Genomic DNA, 15282 nt, shown 5'->3' with positions numbered 1-15282 from the left:
TGGACTACGTACAACAAAGTGCTTAAGACTGCATACGTCTAGTTCATGGCGCTCGCGCTAGGCTGCGCGACATACTGGTTTTTGTTACTTTTAAACGCGATTTAAAAATATAAATCCTACTCAGATCGCGAAAAGTATTCTGGAATCTGTCACTATAATTCACGGCCTTTTCATTTCCACCAGGATCTAATCACCCGTTCTGGCCAGTTGTCGGTCCCTTTAAAGGGCACGATTGTCGAGGCAGAAAGCAGAGCAAACTACGCGTCACAGTCTTGCTTTGCGCAAACAGTGACGGCAGCGACAAAAGAATCCCATTAGTTATAGGAAAAAATGCCCGGCCAAGGTGTTTTAAAGGCACGAAGCGGATGCCAAACCAGTACGTGGCCAATTCGAAGGCCTGGATGAGCCGAGAAATCTTTACTGAATGGCTGAAGGCATTCAACAAAGATGTCAAGCGTCAGGGTCGCCATATATGTCTATTGCTGGACAACTGCTCCGCGCACCACATTGAAGGCCTTCAGCTATTGAACATCGAGCTGCAGTATTCCCTGCCAATTGCACGTCCCTAATACAGCCGTTAGACAAAGGGATCATCAACAGCTTTAAGTGCTGCTATCGTCGTCGTGTCATTCAGAAGATCCTCTTGGATATACGCTTTGAACGGCTGACTAAAATTGACATTTATCAAGCCATCGAGATGCTTGCTGCTTCCTGGCAGGACGTAAAAGCTGACACAGTCGCAAATTGCTTCATGAAAGCCAGGGTGTCAGTGGTTACAGAGGCTGGAGTCGACCAAGAAGAACCCCAGGAACCTTCAAATCCATCCGACGTCAGTGAAGCGTGGGATGCACTTTGCGCGAATGGTGGAGTGCCCGACGACGTTGCGTTTGACGAATTTTTGTACGCTGACAGTGATGCTGTATCTACCGAATAAATGTCGGATGTGGAACTTGTAGAAACTGCCCAAGATGGCGGTGATGGTGAAGGTTCGTCAGAGGCAGATACAGTGCCGTTGCCTACCGCGAAGGAGATCTTGGACGTGCTGGACGTTCTGCGCCGTCACGTTGGCTCACAGGATGACAAGGCAGCATTGGATGAGTTGGTTTATCTGAACCTCCGCGTGACGTCATCTTTGACGCGAAAGACACAAGCCAAGATAACACAGTTTTTTTGTGCGAAATAAAGATTTGAGGTGAGTGGCACTGAACTGGCATCTGCCGCGTCTTCGTTTGGTTTTTGCGACAGTTTCTCTAGTCTTTACTCGAAATCTGCATGTAACGAAAACCTGGATGTAACGAAAATTCGTGAACTTTTTCCAATTTCGTTATATCCAGGTTTAACTGTATATGGCAGTGTTGTATGGAACGGCGTTCGAAGGAACGACGTTCCTGGAACTAGTTTCTTTGTGGAGGAACGCCACTGTTCCGTTGAGGATCTATGGAACTGTTACGGTAACTCGTTACGTTTAAGAGGCAACGGCGTTCCTTCTATATACGTTCCACGGCATTGAACAGACGCAGTTCTCTCCCCTCTTGAAGAGAGCGGCCATGTGCTATGTTTGTCTTTGAAGTGCCGTCGAGAGAGTGTCCTTCCTCCCCATATGTCCCGACTGGGGGGTCCCTTCTTATCTTCAAACCTGTCTTCCTTTGTTCCCCACTTTAAATGGGCGACACGTGCGACCTTCAGAGTGCAGTTCGGCGTCGTCCTTGTCGGCTCATGGAGAGGGAGAAAACACTGCCGACGAAAGAAGAAACGCAAGTTTGCGGCAGTCTCGCCCCACCAGCCCGAGCAACAGCACCGCTTTTTTACGGGGACTAACTGAGTGCTTGTGAATGTTTTAAATGAAATGTAACCACCATTCCTGCTAATTAAAGTTAGTTTTGTTTAAATGTTCATGAGTGTTCGACCGTTAACTGGCTGGATAGCGGACGCTTTGACTCGTCAAATGCGAGCTACGAGACCAGCATAGTAAAAAAAAACGAGACAACTGCCATCGGCCACCAACTCAACGTCCGCTGGCAATGGGATACGTTGCCACGGCAAGACCCCCGGTTTAGCCCTGACATTCACCCACTGAAAGGATTACATCGCCCAGTAGTTGAGCAGCTGACAGCACAAGGGCAGCAACAAGGTGGGCTCGTTTCATCTTTCAACGCGCAGCTTAGCACCACTTCACATACGTCCGCTTCAAGGCAACACGTGAAACACGCAAGAATGGATCGGGACAAGCTCACGCATGAGTGTCGAAATGTCACATCAGAGGATGAAGCTTCCACATCAAACATTCGACCGCAAAGAACAGCAACACTTTCGATGAAGGATAAAGAAATTTATGAAACATGTCGCGAAGAACAATGCCGCAAACTAGACGCTGTTTGGAAGAACGTGGAGACCACTCTTCACAGGCTCTCATGCGCTAAGGAAAGACAGTTCACCAGTGCCGCGAAGCAGCTGCGTGCTAGTTATGAGCGCTACGAGCATGTGACCGCAAGATACACTTCCTTTCTCGACAAAGCAAACACGTCTGAAGCCAGGCAGGAATTACAGTTCTAAAAGGCAATCGATGCAGACCGTGAGGCGATCGTCAGCAAAAAGTTACGTGAGGCTACGCAACAAGAATGCGACAACACACAGGAAACAGCATCGCAGTTCTCTATATCGGCTCACTCAAGAGCTTCCTCGCGATCACGACGATCGGGCTCCTCCACGATTAGCCTAGCCGCTGTGCAGGCACGCGCGCAAGCCGAGGCCGTCAAAGCCAGAGCCGAGTTTGGTCGTAAAGAGGCCACGATGCGCCTAGTGAAAGCAGGAATTGAGGCCAAACTTGAAGTCTTACAGCACGAGAAAGAAGCAGCTGCAGCAGACGCACAGGCAAGTGCGCTTGAGGCAGCCGTAGAACAGGATGGTGGGGAGTGTGTGCGCCCGCACCCACCTGTAGACCGAACACAAGAGGTTTCGAGCTACATCACTGAGCAAGCAACCATACGTGATGCCGAGCTTGCGTTTCTTCGGGTGACTGTTGTGCACGCGAGAAGCCAGAGCTTGGAGCATGCTGAAGCAACAAACCACCACACGAACTTGCATCATTATCAGCAGCCGCCTGCGTACACACGGCTACCCAACAGTCCCAGCTCAGAGCTTGTCGGAGTCCTGAAGTTCTTGTGCCGCAAGGACCTTGTCTCTACTGGACTGACGAAGTTTGATGATCGACCTGGGAACTTTCGTGCTTGGAAGTCATCTTTCAAGGGCGTTATCAGAGATGTAGATCTTTCTGCGCAGCAAGAGCTCGACCTGCTTATCAAATGGCTTGGTCCTGAATCATCACGTCAGGTTCGAAGGTTGAAATCTGTGCATGTCGATGACTTTTCGAAGTGCTTGATTGTCGTGTGGAAACGGCTAGACGACACCTTCGGACGTGCCGAGGCGATTGATGATGCGCTACTGAAGAGGTTGGAGGACTTCCCAAAAATACCGTACCAGGATAATGCCAAATTGCAAGAGCTCGGCAACCTCCTGCTGGAACTCGAAGCTGCAAAGACTGGTCCATACCTGGCCGGTCTTAGCTTTTTGGATATACTGCAAGAGGGATAAACAAAATTGTTTTGAAGTTACCATCTGGGCTTCAAGAGAATTGGATGTCAGTGGGAATGAAATACAAACAACAGCACAACACTGCATTCCCACCTTTTGCGATTTTCTCCAAGTTTGTTGAAGATCAAGCAAGCATGAGAAATGATCCTAGTTTCATCTTGCAACCGCAAAATGTGTCATTTGTTCACACAATGAATTTGTTCACACAATGAAAAGAAGAAATTACGACCAACACCCCACGGCAAAAATCATATGTATGTGGCAGCAAGAAAAACAAACGTGGATCACGCCTTCGAACAATTCCAAGAAACCACTCCAAAGCAGCTGCTTGAGCTGAAGAGCTTTGAAAAATGGTGCCCGCATCACAAGAAACCCCACCCCCTTGAAAGGTGTCGCGCTTTCCGTGAAAGGGCATTGGAAGAGTGGATAACCTCCCTCAGAGCGCAGGGAATCTGCCTACGATGTTGTTTATCCACAAACCACACGCAGTGGCAATGCAAGGTGGTCGTGAAGTGCCATTTATGCAGCAGTGGTGACCACGCAACAGCACTCCACCCATCATCTCCGTGCTTAGAGTCGCCAAAGCCTGCTGAACGCGATAACAGCTCTGCACATCATTCGGAAGGAAGAGTCACATCTACGCGTACCGAGGTAGCAAACGCGAACGACGGCTACAGATCATGTGCTAAAGTCTGCCTTGTGGATGTAATTCATCAGTCTCAGCCTGAAACGACACTCAGAGCATATGCTATACTCGATGAGCAGAGCAACCATTCGTTGGTTAGGCCAGAACTTCTCGACGAGTTCACTGTGGAAGGAACACCCACCAGGTACACCCTACGTACTTGTTCCGGCAGTACTGAAGTTGTTGGAAGGATCGCTCACGGCTTCTTCGTACAGAGCGTATCGGGTGATATCAAGCTTCCCCTCCCACCTCTTCTCGAGTGCGATGAGATTCCTGACGACAGAGAAGAAATTCCAACACCAGATGCGGCACGGAGCTACCCTCACTTGTCAGCCATTGCAACTCACATTCCGCCTCTAGAGGAGGCGAGAGTACTGCTTCTCCTTGGCCAAGATGTACTCAGAGTTCACAAAGTTCGCCAGACCATAAATGGGCCGCTTGACGCTCCTTATGCACAGAGGCTCGATCTCGGGTGGGTCATTGTCGGAGACGTTTGCGTGGGTCGTACACGCAAAACAGGCACTATAAATGTGTTTAAGATGCACGTTCTCGACAACAGACGACCATCTCTCTTCAGCCCATGCACAAAACATTTCATCGTGAAGGAAGCACCAGTTCTTTGCACTACGGATAGACATAGGGCCCCGAATGATTTCTCACCAGTAACACCATCAGATGACACCCTAGCACCTAATCTGTTCGAGACAACGCAAGCAGACAACGAGCGTGCCCTCTCCATAGAAGACAGGGCATTCCTCAAGATAATGGATAGGGAATTAAATCGAGACAAATCAAACAACTGGGTCGCCCCTCTGCCTTTCTGCTCGCCGAGAGGTCGGCTTCCGAACAACAGAGACCAAGCTCTTTCTCGACTGTACTCGCTGCGACACACGTTGCGAAAGAACCCGGAGACAAGAGAACGCTTCGTCAACTTCATGAAAGAGCTGTTCGTCAAGGGTCATGCAGAGGAAGCTCCACCACTTAACACGAACGAAAAGTGCTGGTATCTACCCATATTGGTATCTACCCATATTGACACTTGGTCGGGAACGCGGGTCCCGCCCGCGTATTATGATTTCCTGGCGCGGCAGCGCATGCGAGAGAGAAAAAAGAGAGAGCGAGGAGGACGCCAGCGGCTCCTCCGCGACCGCTTGCGCGCTATTGGTTCTCCTCTTAGGGTCACGTGGCTGGGCACGCGAGAGCGTTTACGAACGCACGCACGGAGTAATGTTTACGGCTGTTCCATCGTACGGAAGCACCCTCCTCCTAGCCACGCGGCAGATTCGCGCCACGCACATGGCGGACGCTCAAGTACGCGCGCCTGTTCCGAGTTCCGCTTGCCCATCTCACGTTGAGCGGGTTTCAATAAACGTGCTTCCGAGTGACATGTTGGACACGAGTACGCCTACGTGCGAAATAAACGCCAGATCTCATAGCCCATGTAACATCGAATAGGTTTCGATGAGCACGCGGACGTTCACGCGTGAGTTAGACGCAAGTTCTAACTGCCCATCAAACGTGAAGTGCCTCCGCGTCGACCTGTGCACGGACGGCGACGCACACGAGTGGATCGCCAGCTACAGTAGGAAAACCAACACGACATGGATCGTCGACAGGGAAACCCGAAATCCAAAGAGGTAAGTTCACGTGTTTGTTTCTTCTACAAGTGGTGAATAGGCCAGTCTAATAATAACATTTGATGATATCGACGCCAATTGCAAAAATGCGAAAGCGCTAAATGCTCGCTCATCGTATCGAAAGGCGCGACGCTAAGGGTGATCGCATGGTCTAGGACGTACAGTGACATGTAGAAATGTTAAATGGGTGCGTAAACACGCGAAAATGGACTATCGAAAATGCAAATATCACATGGCCGCAGGCCCGTAGCCAGGGGAGGGGGCAGGCGCCCCCCCCCCCCCCCCCCAATTTTTATGGTATATGGTGTTTTACCGAAAATAAATAATGAAAATAGGCGTTTTGCTCAAATAGTCGAAGTTTTCAGCAAGTGGGCGCACCCCAAAAAAGATTCCTGGCTACAGGCCTGCATGGCCGTATGCTAGGGAGGTTAATGCTTCAGCAGTGTGTTGCTTGCGGCGCGATCCGATCTGCCACTCAAACTTTTGAACAAGCCAAACGGGCGACAGGGCCGCAAATAGGAAAAGTTGGTGATAAAATCTTCTGCAGTTAAGCATGGTTCAATGGACGTGGCTATTTCAGGCATGGCTTTCCAAAAATGGAAAATAATCACACAATATCACCAAAATTCACAGTGAAAACAGAGGCCTCTTGGTTTCAGTTCAAAACAACCTTTCAAGTATACTAATTGTACCAGTCATTGACAGTTTTGCGGACTTCAGCAGCGGCATTTCCATGCTGCAGCTGCGGCTTTAGTGCACAATATCATTGCAGCATTCAGTCCAAAACACAGCGTCGCGCCTTTCGATACGATGAGCGAGCATTCAGCGCTTTCGCATTTAGCATTTCTGCGATTGGCGTCGATATCATCAAATGTTATTATTAGACTGGGCCTATTCGCCATTTGTAAAAGAAACGAACACGTGAACTTGCCTCTTTGGATTTCGGGTTTCCCTGTCGACGATCCATGTCGTGTTGGTTTTCCTACTGTAGCTGGCGATCCACTCGTGTGCGTCGCCGTCCGTGCACAGGTCGACGCGGAGGCACTTTACGTTGACACTCGGAACCACGTTGCTCATCGAAACTATCGAAACCCGCTTGCAGGCGCCCTCGGCGCGCGTATCTGCGGCGTCTCGGCGTGGCGAGGGGTGCTTCCGAACGATGGAACAGCCGTAAACACTCCTCCATGCGTGCGGAAACTTGCTCGGCAGCCCAGCCACGTGACCCCAAGAGAAGAACCAATAGCGCGCAAGCGCTCGGCGAGGGGCCGCTGGCGTCCTCCTCGCTCTCTCTTTTTTCTCTCTCGCGTGCGCTGCCGCGCCAGGAAATCATAATACGCGTCCCGCCCAGGCAGCTCAGGCTCGCATTATGGCCGACTGTCCCGCGCGAGAGATGCCCCTCGTCGTCTTCTTCTCGCTATCAAACAACACACATGCAATCGGCCGCATACTTCAAATACTCTAAATTCCTATCACACTATCGTATGGGTGAGTAACCGTACGTTACCCGAGCGTTGTCCCATGTAATGTAAGTTCACTGACAAATAGAGTCGACGACAAAGCTAGGTCCTAAGGTCCATAACGTCTACGTTGAAGCCACCGGGTTAGTGCTTGTAGGTGTTTTATATTGTTCTCTCACAATTATGTTTGATGTTCGTCTATTGTAAACTTTTTTTTTTATTCACATACACACATATATATTCTGACTATAGCAACAGTTTTCTATATACCATGACAGCTGACAGTGAGAGTCGATGACAAAGCTAGGACCTAAGGTCCATAATGTGTATGTTGAAGTCGCCGACTAGTATAAAGGGTTTGGACTTGTAGGTGTTTTATATTGTTTCATCGCAATTATGATTGATATTAGTCTATTGTTAAACCTGATGTTTCGATTTTACACGGTGCTGTGCTATGAGCGCGGACAACGAACAACAACGGATAAGCCTTGACCCTAAGGTGCTTCACCCCTAAAACTAGTCTGCTGCCCTTAACCAGCTCAAGTGTAAACTTCAGTCTCTAGCCACATTCACGGAAAGCTTTCAAAGTATCGGCTGCCCTTCTGCTGTAGGTAATGCAAGAAAAGAACACCAAGTAGTCGTCTACACAGCAAAATACAGAACCAGCCAAATCCTTGATGTTATCTTGATGTCTTAGGTTAATTCCACTTCAGTTAGGTCACTTAAAGGGCCAGTAAACAACCCTGCAGTCCAAAATGTGATCATGCGATAACTACACACTTGTATGATGTTAACATGCTGCCACAAGAATTTTACGATTAAGTGCAGTAATAAGGAGGATACAGGGTATAGAACAACCCGCTTTGGCTGGTTTCGGTCTCTTGCTCGGCCTCCTACCTTTCTCGGCAGCCAAGAGGGGTAGGCGTAGCCCGCTGTCGTGATTACGCCCACTTCAGCGACGTAACACGACATCATAATTACACCATGGGCACGCAGCCAACAACTGAGCAAGGCTTCTTCCACATGTTGCTTGTTTCAGAGCGGCGCTAGGGTCACCCTAGCGCCACTCACAGAATGTGATCGCTGCGGCCTTCTGCACTAATTAACGAGCTTGTTTGGGAGGCGCAAAAAAAATGATGGAGCCTGTCTACTGGCCCTTTAACACTGGAGCGACTCTTGAGCCAATGCATATTACCATTTTCTGCGCAACCTATCACTTCATTTCACAAAGGTGTTGTTAAGATAAAACATCAACTCAAGAAATGATTCTAGACTCATCCCACAGTGCTGCGTAAATTATAACTCGTCATTGTATTCTGCAACAACTTCCGTGACGCTGCACATTAGTTCACCTCATTCGAGCGAATAAAAGAGAGCTTCGACATCAATACTAATGGCCCTAGAATTTCTTGGGTTGTTAGATAAAAATTTGACTACTTCCTCAGAATTCTTCACTAGGTACTGGTCATTGAGGCAAAGGGTTGAAGGCACATTCTGCAGAAAGACGATGCCTTATACTGTCAAGTTCCTTTTTCCTAAATTATGGGTCTAAAAGGAACTTCCAGTTCATTAAGAGGCTATCATCTTGAGCTTGTTGGCATGGTTTCATCATAGAAAACAGCGCGGGCACATGGGACTAGAAAGACAGACAGGACTTTGTGCAAAGTCCTGTCTGTCTTTCTAGTCCCATGTGCCTGCGCTGTTTCCTATGAGGATTCCAGTTCATCTGTTTTAGCACTGAAGAACAGGTCAAGGTGAAGACGCTTTGTCTGCTTCACGCTATTTGCGAGACGTTCAAGGCCCAGCCATTCTAACTGAAATGCTTGCTCTTTAACCTTTTTGGTGTTCACTTTTTTTTGCAACGAAGTTCTTTTCTACAGCAGATTTAGCTTCTTCCAAAAACATTCGTTTGGGCACCACAACAGAGAACCCTTCTTTATCAAAATTCAGAACCCTTAGCTGTTGTGCACTAGGAAATTCGCAACACGTACGATGTTCTCCGACTTACACCCATAAGTCTCCATTCTAGCCAGCACATCAACACATTATGACACACAGCCTGGTCGGAGGTCATCCGTGACGCACCTTGAAACATCTCTGGAAAGTGTAATCTTCTCAGGTGGCGACAAGACTGGCTCACTTGCGTGCTTTAGTCCTTTCTTCAGCAACTGAGTCACTTCCTCCGGAAGTTTCGTCTCACCAAGAACCAAGACTTTACCACTTGTCTGCTGCGTCTTGTTTTTCCTTGGTAGCTTGAGGGGCATTCAGGGCCCATAAAAACTCAGTTGTATGCTCCGCTGTCTTGGTCCAATCCTAGAAGAAGCGTTGTGGACTACTGATAGTCAGACCTTGTCCGCACAACACCCTGAGCTTATCCTTGAGGAAACGCACCTGCCCCCACATTTCGGATTTTAGAACATGGCAAGCTTTTCGTGAATGCCCTGTTAAAGGTTGCAGCACTCCAAGCAAAGCCTCTCGGTCGGGAGGGCACTTCCTTGTTCATGCCTTCCTTGTCTACGTTTTTCACACTGCGTTGACGATGCATTTGTACCAACTAGCCCAACTTTCTATCCTGCTGGAGTTGTGGCTTCGTTAATGTTCTGGATGCCCACGATAAGCTGTGAGAAAATCCCAAGCCGTGAAGACGCGAAAGCGATCGTGGATCAATCATTGAGATAGCCGTAGGCAGCAAGGGCTACTGCCAGAATACGGACCCCTGGCTGATACGCCAAAAGCAATGGCAACAAAGACATCTGCCACAATGACGTCTGCAATGTCGCCTTCAACTGTTGTGATGCAGCACACCCGGGAGCTGCCAACCTTCCGCAGATTATCCTTTGTAGACCCAGAAAGCTGGCTGGAATCATACGCCCGTGTCTTCAACAACGTAAGCCTTCCAACAACTGGGGCAGTAGAGAGAAGGTGGGTCACGTCTACTTCTAGCTTGAAGACGCCGCGAGGACCTCGTTTAAGAACCGAAAGTCTACACCACGGCATAGTCCCTCAATACTTTTTACTGGTCACGAAACTTCCCCGTCACTCTATGGGAGAGCTTTGTGTGCCGCCAACTTTGACCGCAGGGCGGCGCCGCCAGTGTTAGGGGGGCACCCGCGGCACTCGTCGAAGCAGTCGGCGAGGCTAGCGAGGCAACAGCGTGGTGTGTTTGCTTTTGTGTGTCGTGCTGTATCGCGTGTGTGCGGTGCTTTCTGTGCGTCTTATCCTATTCAAACGTGACGAATACTTAGCGGCAACGTGACGAACGATGCAGAAGACGTCCTGCGTGCCGCACGGTCGCTCCGGCGAACAAGGCGCTCGTCAAGGCCAGCGCGGCGACGGCGTGCTGTGTTCGCTTTGTTTGCGTCGTTTTATCGCGTGTGTGTGGTGCTGTGTGTGCCTGTGACCATTTTCGTATGCGACAAATAGTTAGCGGCAGCTTCACGAACGATGACAAAGACATGCTGTGTGCCGCACTGTCGCTCCGGCTATAGGAACCGCTGAAAAAGTATCGTTGTTTGTGTTCCCCAGCGACCCCGAAAGCCGCGAGCAGTGGAGGCGGGCGATACCACGTAAAGAAACGGGCGCATTCTCGTTCAGTTCACCAAACGTTCGAGCATGCGAAAAACATTTCTATAACGAGGACATTATTCGCGAAGACGAATGCGTTATAGAAGAGGTTGCCCCGCGAAAGAGTGAAGCTGAGGGCCGGCGCTTTACCTCGATTATTTGAATGTCTCCCGGCTTACTTGGCCAAAAAGAAGCCGGCACCTCGGCAGTTGCCTCACAGGCGGCCGGTCAAGCGTCATTGGGAGTCTTCGGAGGATTCCAGTGGGGAAAATGCTGTGCAGAGGATCCGCGTGGACGTCTCCGACAAATTGGATGCAGTAAATAATGGTAAATATTGCAGTTTTACGCGGCTTGCTCTTCTGTGTTCTTCGGCACGCTGATTATAACGCAAGTTGAGCAAACGTGATGGATTTCGTAAACCTTTGTGTTTTCCCTTTGTTCTGCAGAAAGTATGCCGACGGTAAACAAGGCTGAGGACAAAGCTTGCAAAACAGAGGAGGCTGTGTGCAGCGCTTCGGAACAGTTGTTTGTGCTTCTAAGTTCTTCACTGTTTGCCTTCAGTTTCTGCTTTCAAAATAAAATGATTATAGCCAGCAATTTACTGTTTGTTATGAATATATAGAATAGATGAAGCCCACTGGCTTTCACCTTTTAATAAGGTGCTAAAAGGATTGAATATTTCCTCTAGATTTTAACAGCTGCACAAGACCCTTGTTCAACTTTCGTCCAAGTGAAAGAAGCTGCTGTAGAGCATGGCTGGAAAAATACATTATACAATCGCTTGGCACTTCGCAGAGTGCAAGGGTCCTTAGCCATTTTGCAAGAAAGAAAAAAAAGAAACTACGCCATGTGGCTCTGCAATGTGCCTGTAAATCTAAGTACACATGTTTTTGCGCCTCATCTCCCTGGAATGCGAGCGCTTCAACAAGCATGTTTAGCAGCACACCTTAGCTGCTTAGCCACCGAGGCTGGTAAAAGAGTGTTATCAGAGTTGAGTTTTCGCTCGTATTATTACAATATTGTTGTGATATTCACTTCAGAGTTTTGCACGTGCAGTCTGCCCGAGACAGAACTTAGCGACGCATGGGCCGTCTACACTTTTTTTTATCTAACGTGGTATTTCCTACGCCGAGCGTCGGTGGCGCACGGAAATGTACCAGTAACGTTTAACTCGGTCGTGTATATTCAGAGGAATTTAAGCTAAGTATTTTTTCAAAGCATGGATAAATCGCCGGGAGAAAGTATCATCGCGTAAGTTGCGCACGTCAGTACGTTTTTTGGTGAAGAGACGGGATTCACGCCCGTCGTACGTACAGCTGTGTTTGTCGCGGTTCTTCCGCTGACGTCGGCTACAGCCTCGTGTAAAATAAAAAGCGTCAAAAAGGCATGACCGAGCAGTCTTTGCTAAATCAGCGTGCTGGGCGTGGCTGCACGCCGATTTCGCCGCGATCGAAAGGAATAGAACACTGCTGCAACCGAACAGACATTTATGGCCGCCACGCGCAGGTACGAGTACGCTGCCTATACGCGATGGGTGATCAGTATATAAAAAAGCCACGGAAATATGTCCGTGAAGCCACCAGAGCGAGTCGCCGCCACGGAAACCTCCTGACGCACCAAAAAGCCGTTTAAGCGGCCGCGATGAAAGCCCCCTTGTCTGCACTAACGCCCCTGGCGGGAGACTATGTCCCTATACCAAACTTGCCCCGAAGTTTCGTGACCATAAAAAAGTATTGAGGGACTATGACCACGGTGTTAGAATAGGTTAGGTGTACTGACGCTCCGCCTCCGCCGCGCAGCCGCGCTGCCGAACACGGAGACGCGCTTTGCACTTTTTTCGACAGGCTGCGCTAGGTGTATCGAGGCTTCAGGTCAGCCGCTTCAACGGGGGCCGCGTCGCTTACAATGCTGCATTTGCGACAACTCTTCAACTGCTGGCCATTCGTTTTTTATCAGGGTAACCGCACATATCAATCTGATTTGAAAGTAAACACGCAACGTCAAGAAAATTCAGTGGCGGTAGACAACAGATGGAAACTCATAGGAAATATAGCTTCTTTGAACAGCGATAATGAGTTTACAGGTGAACATGAATTTCAAAAATATTTTAGCTTGTGCACAAATAAGGCCACCGTGGCAAATTGGGTGATGCCGCCGTGACGAACTGGGTTAATAATCACTGGGTCAGCAGCGAGCACCTTAGCCACTGATCCACCGTGGTGGACCCGAACTCGGTTAGTCAAAAAGAAAAAAAGGTATTCCCTGAAAAAGAAAGCGGGGGCGAGGGGGGGGGGGGACGTTTTACTAAATTATGGTTGTCAGAAGAAAGCAACACATTTGACAATGCTAGGTTAGAAATTCCTCTCATGGGTTGTCGTTGTGCATGCACCATATCAGATGGATTAAAGCAGCCGCCTTTGCAATGTTTACACGCGCTGGCTAGCGCGTGGTAATGAAGGTAAACGTCCATTTAACGACAAATCCATCATGGCTCACCATGTGCCACTCTGATTGTTCCTCTCGTTATTCGTCACAGACATGCTGTTTGTTGCAGTAGCAAAAGTAGAGCTTTGTGCCCTGCTCTGGGTGAACAAACGTGAAATGGTCGTGCTCGTTTCCTTTTCAGCGTCCTAACCATTTCCTATTTTCTTCTATCGGGAATGACAGGAATTGAGAGTGACACCATATTCGGTGACGTCACTGTCTGACCCGTTAAAACTAACACGCCAAACCAGACGAGGCTTCATTCGTGTGTATACGTTCACCAGTCGAAACGCCTGCCATCCAAATGCTAGCCTATTTGAAACAGCTTATCCTTGTTCATCGTGTCCTTATTTACACAACTTATATTGTCCAGATGGGCAAGTGCTTTGTGCCGCGATGCAACTCGGGCTACAAATCGTGCACGGAGAAAGTTTTCCTTTCGCTGCTCCGGAGGATAGTGACCGCTTAAAAGTGTGGCGACATACTATTCCACGGAAGGATCGCGAGTTGCAAACAACATATTTTGTTTGTGAAAAACATCTTGATGCGCGATTTGTCACCAAATCATGGGAAGCGCTATAAAAAGGAAACGTTCTTGTTAGTGCGCCGAGGAAGGCGGCTTTGGCAAAAGACGCCATCGCAACAATATTTCCTGGATGCCCCCTAACCAAGACTGTGAACAAAAGGAAAGCACCCATGTTTGCCTTCCCGCCAAGAAACGCTGTGTTAGTGGTGGAGATTCATCAAGCTCCACTCCTGCCATCGCTGGATAGTCGATGCTCCAATACCGCCCTCTCCAGAATTCCCAAAGCGATCTCAGTTTCCTGTGCCACCACTGCCAACTGCGGCACCGAGGCCACCGTGTCCCAGCGAGATGGAGAACCAGGTACTGTTGATATCTTTAGAAACTATGAATCCGTCACTCTGCCAAGTGCAGCTTGGGCACATCATAAAATAAATATTGATGGCCAGAAAACGGTAGTGTTTTCAGAGATGCACGTGTCTAATGCTGCATTCGTGGCCGCGAATATACAATGTCTTGTGCTGTGGGAATGGCTGCGGAAGTCGAAGGATACAACTACCATGCCGCTCCTGTTAATCATATATATCCAATAAAAGTTGTGAGCTTCGATGAGGCACTGAATGTCAACATCGCTTTTTTGGGCAGGCGAATAGCAAAAGAGCACCTCGGATTTCACGGAAATATCCGCAACATTGCCGAGGCCGAAGGTGGTGTTTATGAGCTTCACGTCGCATGCCGAACCGTCATGTATAAAACGCTACTAAGCCTTTATATCTAACTTACGTGTATCATATTACGATACCACACAATCCTCACAGGGCCTTGCGATATCGCTAAACACGCTAAAACACCGAATGTTAGAAGCGTCAGGTTTGCGCTGGGTACAGTCAGGCGGCCACCGTCCCGCGCGCGCCACCTTTCGGCAAGAAAGGGAAAGAGGTCCCCGATTTCTCCTCATTCCAACGCGCCGTCGCTCCACCTAAACTATTCTAACACCGTGGTCTACACTTCGAACCTGGGATATGTTTCAAACCGCATTCCTCGACTCCTTTGTGAGTGTTGTGCAAAGGAGCGGGCTGCAGCTTTATGGAGACATGGGTGCAGCTCCCAAATGAAAACATCATGATGTTCACGGAAGAATTGACCCGACTTTTCCACCACGCCGACACTGACATACCTGAGGAGAAAAAAGTTTGTTTCCTCATGCGAGGGGTAAAGCAGGAGCTCTCCGGAGGACTGATGAGGAACCCACCCAAGACTGTCCAGAAATTCCTCTTGGAGAAAACAACGATCGAGAAGACGCTAGAAATGCACACCCGATAGTACAATCATCACTTGATT

Source organism: Rhipicephalus sanguineus, chromosome 10 (genome assembly GCF_013339695.2).
Source record: "Rhipicephalus sanguineus isolate Rsan-2018 chromosome 10, BIME_Rsan_1.4, whole genome shotgun sequence".
Classification (NCBI taxonomy): Eukaryota; Metazoa; Arthropoda; class Arachnida; order Ixodida; family Ixodidae; genus Rhipicephalus; species Rhipicephalus sanguineus.
Note: the sequence above shows the minus strand (reverse complement) of the source record.